The 11,327-nt window shown below is 40.7% G+C and overlaps 1 long non-coding RNA gene across 1 annotated transcript; it reads left to right on the forward strand.

Moving 5' to 3' along the window:
* Positions 1–1,898: 1,898 nt before the first annotated feature.
* On the forward strand, positions 1,899–2,952 carry LOC121700642. The gene is made up of 3 exons (XR_006027268.1): positions 1,899–1,926; positions 2,590–2,624; positions 2,855–2,952. It is a non-coding gene; the product is annotated as an uncharacterized LOC121700642 (long non-coding RNA).
* Positions 2,953–11,327: the final 8,375 nt, after the last annotated feature.

Below are 11,327 nucleotides of genomic sequence, written 5' to 3' on the forward strand. Positions count from 1 at the left end.
CTGATCAAATGACATTAAAGAATTATCAGAAAATAAATCTTTCAATACGTTAATGCCAGAGCTACCCCACTGTCTAAAGCCAGTGTCAAGCAGCCCTGGTTGGAAATCGGGATTGTTAAGAATAGGAGTGAAAACTGATGTTAGTTTGGACCTACCCTCAAGTCTACGCATTAATCGCCATGCCTTAATTGTGTTGAGCGTAACAGGGTTATCACAGCACAGCCTGATAGTTCTAAAATTCTTAATAAACAACAGGTCTCTCAATGGATATTTTGATAGGGAGATTTCATGATCCAACCAAGTACAAGTTTTATCATTTAAGATCCAATCATAAATAAATCGCATATGAGCACATAGCTGATACTTTCTGAAATTTGGTAAGTCTAAACCTCCCTCAGCGCTTGGCAGCTGTAAAGTAGCTAAGTAGCTAAGTAGTATCTTTAGCTTTGGTTTGCGTTTGCTCCATATAAAAAAACTAAGCCAGCCATTTAGTTATTTCACAACTCCATTAGAAAATAAAATAGGGATCATTTGGATATGATAAAGTACTCTAGGCAATATATTCATCTTAATGAGGGCTATACGTCCTAGCCAGGAGACGGGCAGAGAATTCCAGCGCTCCAAATCTTGTCTCACTTTCTCAAATAAGGGAATAAAATTAGCTTTATACATTTGCTTAAATGTAGGGGTTATAAATATACCTAAATAGGTAAAGCCTACTGGAGACCACTTAAAGGGTAAAAAGGGCAGTGCTTTAGGTATTGAATTTAGACTCCCAATCGGCATGGCCTCTGATTTTGTCAAGTTAATTTTGTAACCAGAAAATTTGCTAAACAAATCAATAACATTAAGTAACGCAGGTACTGATGTATCAGGACTTGAAATATGAATTAGGACATCATCCGCATAAAGGCTTATCTTATGATGTATCCCATCAACTTGCAAGCCTTAGAGGGGGCTGGTCTAATGGCCTCTGCCAATGGTTCAATAACCATGGCAAATAAGAGGGGAGATAAGGGGCATCCTTGCCTTGTTCCTCTATGTACTGGGAAGCTGTCTGATCTGACTCCATTTGCCATAATGGCAGCTTGAGGATAACTATAGAGGCCCAAGCCAAATTTAGCCAAACAGTAGAACAGGTATGACCATTCAACTCGGTCAAAGGCCTTCTCTGCATCCAGAGAAAGCACTAGACCATCGACCTGAGCTTGCTGGAAAACCTGAATAATATTTAGAAGCCACCTGACATTATTAAAAGAATTACGTCCCTTTATGAAACCAGTTTGTACGGTGTTCATTTTAGGACATCCTCAGACTCAGGTGTCAGACTCAGAAAAACATCTGTCATCTTCAGACAAAACTGCCTCAGTGTCAGAAAAACATCTGTCATCTTCAGACAAAACTGCCTCAGCATCAGAAAAAACAGACTCAGGTGTCAGACTCAGAAAAACATCTGTCATCTTCAGGCAAAACTGCCTCAGCTTCAGAAAACCCTCTGTCATCCTCAGATAAAACTGCTTCAAACCAAACGAAGAAAAACATCTCAAAGGACTCAGGTCTCAGAAAAAACGTTGTCGGAAAAAGTGGAGTTAGGTCTCAGAAAAAACGCTGTCGGAAAAAGTGGAGTCAGGTCTCAGAAAAAACGCGGTCAGAAAAAACAGAATCAGACGAACAAGTCTCAGATAAAAAGTTATCAGAGTCAGGTATCAGACATCAGATGAAAATGAGTCGGGTCTCAGGAAAACAGCTGTCAGAAAAAGTGGAGTCAGACGAAAACGTCTCAAATGAAAAGTTATCAGAAGCTGAAAAATATCACGCATCATAGCGAAATGATACGTCATCAAAATGCGACCGCCATACAACGTAGCCTCATGCTTACTAGCCAGTGTAAGAGTGTGGGGAAAGAACAACGACGGCTACAGAACGGTGAGTTTAATATTATGTTTAATACTTTATTCTGTCACTGGCATGTTATATTTGGCGCTTGGTTAGATGTAGAAATTATAAGTAAAGGTAGAAAGTGATCCAGTGGTGTAGGCTACACATTGTAGGCAATCGATGTATGTAACTTAGCCAACCTTACTTGGCTAGTAGGCTAACATTAGCAGCTGCTGTAAGGCACATACAGGAGTATGCTACGTACTACATACAGCAAAATAATTTGTTTTTCGTAGGACTACGGTACGTTCAATGAGCTAGGGAAAGTGGGTTAAACATGTTTCCACCACAAAAGTCCAGAACGATACCTGGACGATTATTTCCTACTTTTGCTAACCGTTTCCCAGTTGTACACTGTCTACCAGTAAGAAACCTGCAATCATCATCACTGGGAATGTTCCCATTATTCCCAGACCCCCATAAAGACAAATGTGATATGCCATGTAATGCCATATAATACCATTATAATAATACCATTACATGAAATAGCAGGTAGTAACAACACGGCACATTTCTCTAAGTAAGTTAAGATAACATTTCATATCAAATTAATTCAACAATGCTGCAGTTATTGTCCTCTGGGGATTACATTTCAAGTTCCTGTCTATCTATTATTGTTGTGCAATGACATTTGCTTTTTTTTTTTTTCAGTTTCAAGATGTCCACTGACAACAACAATGAAAGAAGTATCCATAAATAACCATGTTCTAATGAGGCCCAACTAAGTTGGGGATAACTTCTTACTCTTCTTACTAGTTTAATGTTGTTGGTCTTGTTTCCAGGATTGTGTTTCATGATATCACACAGCTAATAAGACTATATACAGTATATGTATATGTTTGTGTGTGTGCCATTAGTACAGATGGAGTTGGTACATGACCAGTCATCTTGTGTTTGTCACTTAACCTTTTGGTAGATGCAATGATACAGTTTCTATTCTGTAATGGGTTCAAACAGAAGGAAATTTGCCTTATGTTGGCTTCAAATGGACATAAAATAAGGTGTGTTGCTTCCTTGCATATTATTATGACCGCCGCGCAGCGAAGCGGCGGTCATATAGGTTTAGTCAGATTTTATTATTTTTATTTTTTTTATTTATTTATTTATTTTATTTTTTTATTTTTCGCATGCCCAAATTTCCGTCAATGATTCCCGGGACACTGAAAGACCGGGGTACACGAAACTTGGTGGACATGTAACCCCACATGGATAGCATGGAACCATCGTTTTTCGTTTTGATCTGTAGCCCCCCCGCTGAATTGGACCCCCCGAAAGGAGGGTAGGGCAGACACTGTTTTCTGTGAATATCTCGAAAACCGTAGGGTTTAGGAGGACCATTTTTTTTTTGTATGTTGATCTCAAGGGGCCATGTCAACCCATTCCATAACCACTCATTTCATGTATAGCGCCACCTAGTTAAACACAAAAAAGTAAAAATGAGGTGGTGTAATTGAAGGTATCTGTGACCTAACATAGTCAAAACTGCACGAAATTGGAAGTGTAGGATCATTATGACACCCTCTGTATGCACGCCAAGTTTTGTGGAATTCCGTTCATGGGGGGCCACACAATAAATTAATTTATGTTACTATACACCAACTGGCCTGTAGGTGGCCGGAGACAGTTTTCTGTGAATATCTCGAGAACCGTAGGGCCTAGGAGGTCCACCTTTTTTTTGTATGTTGGTCTTAAGGGGGCATGTCAACCCATCCCATTACCACTTATTTCATGTATAGCGCCACCTAGTTAAAAATTAAAAAGCAAAAAATTAGGTGTTTTCATCTCAATATCTCTGGCTGACAAGGTCAAAACTGCACGAAATTAAAAGTGTAGGATCATTATGACACCCTCTGAATGCATGCCAAGTTTTGTGTACTTTCGTTCATGAGGGGCCTTACAATAAAATAATTTATGTGTACATTTAGTGACGTACACCAACAAGGATTCCCGGGACACTGAAAGACCGGGGTACACAAAACTTGGTGGGCATGTACCCCCACATGGATAGCATGGAACCGTCATTTTTCGTTTTCATCTGCAGCCCCCCGCTGGACTGGACCCCCCGAAAGGAGGGTAGGGCAGACACAGTTCTCTGTGAATATCTTGAGAACTGTAGGGCCTAGGATGACCAATATTTTCCGTATGTTAGCCTCCAGGGGTCATGTTAACCCATTCCATGTGCACACATGTGCATAAACAGATACACACGCACACACATACATTTACAGTAATCATACGTATGACACATACTCACACAGTAGACATATGTACGCATGCATGCACATGCACGAACACACATACGCAGGCAAACACACAAGCACGCACATACACAAGCGAACATCTAATAAGGATAGGACGATGTTCACATGAAGTGTAATTCCCATTTCTTCTTGAAGCCGAAATAAATCTGAGGATGTTTATCGGACATGCTTGGTTTTTACTGCAGGTACGTTAATCTTGTAATATCAATAAGGACCTAGGTAATGTTACCGTTAGCGTTGGTTGAGTGATGGAGGCATTTGATTGATTGCATTTGTAGAAAACTATAAATGCGGTTATACCAACCAAATGTATAGCAGCACTGTTTGTATCTTTCGACTGTCATTTATTGCACGGGCTACAAAATCATTCTGTGCAATGGAAGATTTACCAACGTTACACCGGTCTGATACAGTTTTGCCTATACATGCGTGAGACTGAGACGCCTGTTTATTTTGTTTTAAGTGCGTGCAGGGTGTGAGAGGGGAATTGATGTGCTTTGATTACAGCTTGGTAGTTGTAGTCTGTGAAATTAAAAAGCACGTGTGTGTGAAGTATCCAAACAATGACACCTTCATTTCATTATGGCTGCTTTAGCAAAACACCTTAAGCTACTGTGTAGTGGGTCCCATTTAGAAGTGGCTACTTCATTCGCGCTTTCCTTGACTCATGGAGCTGCGTGAATGAATTACAACTTTTCGCCACGATATGACAGTTTAAGTCCGCTTGATACTGTAAGGCGTAAGCCATTGGTTTCCAAAGGAGATTTTATTTGTGTCGCCAGCATAGCCTATTGACAATTTATGTTGTAAATAGGCCTACCTTATAATCCTACCTGTAGCTTAGGGAAGCTAACAGCTTTCTATTAGGATCTAGTTTGTCAGTTACCGTTTTGTCATAACTCCTTGATGCATTTTTGCATTTAGAATAGCCAGAGCGTGTATATCTCAATCGGAAAATTAAACAATATCGGGTGCCTATGGATTAGGCTGGGTGAACCCAGCCTGATCTGCCCGCTATTTATTTTTTGATTTCTTAAAAGATTGAGCTTGGTCTGATGAAAGCCAGACTAGCCATGGACCTCAGTTAAACAATGCAAGGGAACATGAATCAGCCTATATTTGCACGAACAATAACGGACAAAAGCTCTTCAACTTTGGCCCGTTAAAATGAGTATGAACAGTCTAGCGACGCATTTCATCAAGGCCCATTTGGACATGTCAGTTATTTGCACCACTGGTTAGATGTAAAACAGCATTTCGTTTCAGACTAGGCTACTGTTACTTAATTTGTGCATTAACAATAACGTTTCAGACTACTGTTACTTAATTTGTGCATTGACAATAAAGTATTACATGAACTAAAGATGACACAAATCTTATGTAGAAGAAGAAACATTCACAAAAAATCCATCCATCCAAAAATGGCCTTTGTTTTTGATAGCTGTTGAAAACGGCATGGAACTGACAGAGATGTTTTTGTTTATAAATACATAAAAAATAAATAAATAAATAACATTATGCTGATACCTTTTGCTTTTCCCAAATACAATGTAGCCTACAGGTGTAAGTGACCTTTCATCAATCCAGTTGCAATGGATGAACTGTGATGAACTGCCCTACTTGTGATTGTTTAGAGATTTTAAAGGTTTTATAACAATGCTACATCTTCTTTGGCTATTCTACAATCTATTCACCTTTTCAGCACCAGTAGGCTACTTTCTGTGCAGCCGCACACACACATTCAGGCATGCCAAACAAGCATACACAAAAGTTTCAAGAGTGGGGGATGGAGTAAAATATGGAGACAAATTGAAGTGTGATTTATTTTCGCGGAACGGATGTACAGGACTGAGCGGCGGTCATATTTTGTACCGCTATGCGGTACATCTAGTTTTGCTATAGGTTTGGTCAGTGGCGTAATGATTTTTAAATGGTGTAAGATAGCGATTTTGGATCATGCGCCAGACCACACCTTATGCCACACTCCTGAATAAGCCTTGCGTTGCACTTTGCACCACATTGCGCTGGGTGTACGATATCACTTGTGTAGATGTATAGTCCATCTTATTCACACCAATTGAATGGAAATAGAAATGGTAAAGATTTATATTTTTGTGTAATTATTACATATTTAGTGTGGTCATTCCATATCAGAGCCCCTGACTAGTGATGTAGTACTCGAGTCCGGTCTAATTTCTGCTTTCTCGGTCTCGTCTTGGACTCGTTCCTTCAAAGACTCGGTCTTGACTCGGTCTCGGACCACAGTGGGAGGAGAAGGACTCGTAATTTCAGACCGAGTCCTCGAGACCAACGCATTTTTTATGTTCATATAAAAAACAGACAACACATAACAACAATAATAATAAAATGCTATGTTGACTGGCATTATTTGAAAATGACATCCCATGGTGCAATGCAAAGATACTGCCGTCAGAGCCATTTATTTATCTCTATGGCTCTGCTGCCGGTGAGTGTCTGTAGGTCAGCATAGTCCATATTAAGACGTTAAGACTGCTCCTCTAAACAATTCCCAATCTAGCTTAGTCTGTAGGCCTAACTGTTGATTATTAACTGGGGTGATATTAAATTATGAATATTAAAACTGAAATTTTTTTATGGTCTTGGTCTCGACTCGGTCTCGACTCCTAAAGGACTCGGTCGCGACTCGGACTTGCTTCTTCAAAGACTCGGTCTTGACTCGGACTCGACTGTATTTGAAAACCAACAGACTTGGTCTCGACTCGGTCTCGACCCTTCAAAGACTCGGTCTTGACTCGGACTCGGCATAGGCGGTCTCGTCCCCATCACTACCCCTGACATACAATCCAAATGAAACTTCAGTGTTACTTTTCCTTTGAGATCAAGATTATGCTTCTACACATAGGGGTTCACATGTAGTAAGCCTTTGATTTTCAGTATGCATTTTGGATAGCCAAAAGTCCTATGGGGAGTTTCATTATTAGGCCATTTTACAAAACACATGCGCATACTTTCGCAAATAATGGTCTAAAGTACTCATATTTGCATTCTACATTGATCTACTTTGATACACAGCTTCACACAACATGGTGTTAGGGCTCAGTTGTGTTTCTAAGTCATATCAAGTGACTTAGAGCAATGGTTCTAAACTGGTCTTAGATAGATAGATAGATAGATAGATAGATACTTTATTGATCCCCAGGGGAAATTCAAGGTCTCAGCAGCATACATACAACACAAACACATTCTTTAACAGCAGAAAGAGTAATTAAAGTATATAATCTATATAAAAACACAACTAAGCAATAAAGACAGTAGAAGATAAAGAATATGCTAAATATACTAAAATACAAATTATACTAACTAACACTTAATCTAAATCAATTCTAAAAACAGTATCCACATAGTGGTGATTAATCAACCAGAGGCGCTTGCAATGACTGAGGCAGGGACTGAGCCTGTGATTCTCTGTGCATAGTAAGGTATGGTAAGGTGCTCTAAGGTGCTCTGTGTGAATGAGTGTCATGGTGGTAGTGCAATGGTGATAGTGGTCATGGTGATAGTGCAAATGAGTAAGTGCAACAGTGCAACAATGCAGAAGTAAAGTAAAGTAAAGTCTATATATTTAACTATTTAAGAAAATGTATAAGTGTGGCCACAGTTCGGCTGTGGCATGGAGTGCGGGGGGGGGGGGGGGCAGAGAGACTATGCAGAGAAGTCTGTCTCTCCTCTTCCCTTAAGTGAGGCATTGAACAGTTCAATGGCCCTGGGGACAAATGACTTTCTCAGTCTGTCCGTTGTGCAAGGCAGTGAGCGAAGTCTCCAGCTGATCAGGCTCTTCTGCTTAACAATAGTGCTGTGGAGTGGGTGACACTCATTGTCCAAGATGTTGATCAGTTTGTTCAGGGTCCTTTTGTCTGATAGTGAAGTGATGCACTCCAGTCGCTCGGTGGTCGCTCGGTCAGGTAATCTGTAATCCAGGTTACCAGGTGAGCGTCCACACCCATCTGCAAGAGGCTGGGGCTGGATGGTGTTAAAAGCACTTGAGAAATCAAAGAACATGATTCTCACAGCACTTTTCCCCTTGTCTAGGTGGGAATGTGTCCTGTGTAGAAGATAAGTGATGGCATCGTCCACGCCAACTTTCTCTTGGTATGCAAACTGTAACGGGTCTAGTGCATGGCGTACCTGGGGTCTGAGCATGCGCTCCATTGTCTTCATCACATGTGATGTAAGAGCGACAGGTCTGTAGTCATTAAGCTCACTAGGGTGTGGCTTCTTAGGGACAGGGGTAAGACATGATGTCTTCCACAGTGTTGGAACTTGTCCAAGCGTAGGCTCAAGTTGAAGATGTGCTTCAGTGGCTCCCCCAGTTCAGCCTTGGACACAGTCGGTCAGGCCCCGCTGCTTTGTTGCTGCGCAATTTCTTAAGTTGGACTGTCACTTGATCTGTTGTAATGGTGAGGGGTGTAAGGGGAGGGGTGCATCTGGGATCTGTGTGTCTGATGGCTGTTGACTGAGGTCGTTGTCACCTCATTGTTCGTGATCGCCATGTGGGGGAGGGGTGCAACATCCAGTGATGGTGGGGGTACGATAGCCTGTGATGATGGAGGTGGTCTTGCTTCCACAACACAATTTCCCATGTTCATTAAGTCGCGAGACTTGCGACCCTATTTAAATGTAACCATATTTTTATATTACACTTTACTTGACAGTATCGACATAAGAGTGACATGACGCTGTCATGAACATGTCAAAGAGGTCAAGCATTTGATTATAGGTCAAACAGTGGCTTCTGAAGCAGGCGCTGTGCCATTTCAGGCAAAAACTTGAGATTGATATTGAGTTCCATATGGTTCACACCCATTTGACCAATTTTAGAAATTACTTAATTGATCAGTAAGACTTACAACAAGTCTTACTGATCCTAGCACTCACCAGCCGTTTTAAACTGACAAGTAACTGTTAAAAACAGCACTCACTGACGCACTTATTCTTACTGTACTCTAATGTTTTTTAAACTGTCCTAAAATTGTGAGAATTGTTATAAAACTTACTATTTACCATGTTGTTAGTCGCTTTGGTTAAAAAAGCGTCAGCCAAATGTAATGTAATGTAATGTAATCAGAGTACATGACCATAAACCTCAGGCTTATGTGGGGTGCTGTCTTACAACATGGGTCAATCTTTGCTGATTTCTTCATCATAATTGAATCATAATATGGTTAAATAATATTTAGGTATATAAAATCCCATAGAAACTATAAATGGCAATGAGTGACCCCATTCTATTCTTAGAGATACAGATGAAAGAAAAGAGCACTGTTGTTTAGTGCACCACCATGTAGTACTAATGTCATTAAAGGATCTCACGAAAGAGCAAACTCTTGATAAGTTCACTCATTAACTGAGAATGCAAATACAGATTTGTTTGTACAAGTTGGCAACTTTGGGCGTGCCACAACTATGCTCACCTCATTGTCTTGAGACTGCGTTAGTTTGTTGAAAGCTGGCCAATGCAAACAAACACAATCAAAAGAAACAAGAAATGAGAAAGTTTACATGGCATAAATATTCTTTAATTCTCATTGACCCTTGACAGAGTGTGTGATGATCTGATGTGGCTTATGTGTGTGATTGGGGATATGTGTTGGGTTGGGTACGGTCTGATTGTCCTTATATTGAATAGTACGAAGTGACACGACCGGGACCCGGTGACAGAGGCAACCTGGTCAGAAAAGGTCAATTAGTCATCAATCATGACACCTAAGTGACTAAGAAATCAGGCAATAAAAATAGATAGAGTTGGGTATCACCTGCATAGCAGTGATATCAGAAGCCATGTGAGTTGATGATTCGCCCCAACAACACTAAGAGAAGGGGCCCCAGCACCAAGCCTTTGGGCACCCTTGGGCAGTGAGATGCGTACATATATCCTAGCCATGACACATTAAACGATCTCCAAGTGAGGTAGGATTCAGACCAGGAGTGTGCTTTGCCTGTAATGCCCATGTTTGGGAGTATGGATGGATAGCAGGGTGCGGTGGTTGACTGTGTCAAAAGCAGCTGATAGGTCAAGCAGGATGAGAACTGATGACTGAGCTAATGCTCGGGCAGATGTTAAGGCTTCTGTCACAGACAACCGAGCCATTTCAGTGGAGTGGCCACTTTTGAGGCCGGACTGATTAGGATCAAGGAGGTCATTTCATGAGAGAACTTCTGTGATTTGTTCGGAAGCCACCTTTTCTACATCTTTTATAGAGTGGCATGGGAGGAGTGAGACTAGGGATGTAACGGTATGAAAATTTAACCTCACGGTTATAGTGACCAAAATGATCACGGTTTTCGGTATTACCACGGTATTTCTAAAAGTGTGTTCAATATGTTCAGAAAGCACTGATAGGCCTACACAAGCTGAAATAGTAATTCCCATTTACTTTTTTCTTCATGTTTAATTGGCTATGTCCTTATAGCTTAACGTACCCTACCATAACTTGGAGTTTGCTATTTCATTTCTGTTATTTGGATGCAATGAGTGAGACCAAAGTAAGAGTTCAAAATAAAACTTTAGGCTACTGTATTCTCCTGATAACGAGTGGAATGGATTTAATGTGGACGTGAGCATAAAAAGACGCAGTGGCTACATGATACAGTGCACATTTTGCGGTGAAAAAGTTCCACCTTTTATAAATCAGGTGTAGCCTAATCCGAATCGTAGTTAAAACCATCAATTAGACAACAGAATCAGTAGGGTACCAGTTTTGTTTCATTGTACCAGGCCTACTGTATGTCAAAAGCAGGCTCGGAAGAAGCTGGGAAGGATTAAACACACGGTTTCCACACCGCGGTAATCAACAGTGATAATCATGATGTTTGAAATGAAAACGGTAATTATTATAGCCAACATTTTTATCGCGGTTTACCATTATACCGGTAATCGTTACATCCCTAAGTGAGACCGGGAGAAAGTTCTCCACCTGGGTGGGAGCAAGGGAAGACTTCTTAAGCAGGAGTTACCCGAGCCAGTTTAAATGCAGTTAGAAATGTACCAAAAGCCAGTGAAGCGTTAATTACATGTGTGATTGCTGGTGTGATGATAGGAGATGTAGAGAGGCAGACAGAACAACTGCAAAAAACAGAAAAAAATAA

This window comes from Alosa sapidissima, chromosome 24 (genome assembly GCF_018492685.1).
Source record: "Alosa sapidissima isolate fAloSap1 chromosome 24, fAloSap1.pri, whole genome shotgun sequence".
NCBI lineage: Eukaryota > Metazoa > Chordata > Actinopteri > Clupeiformes > Clupeidae > Alosa > Alosa sapidissima.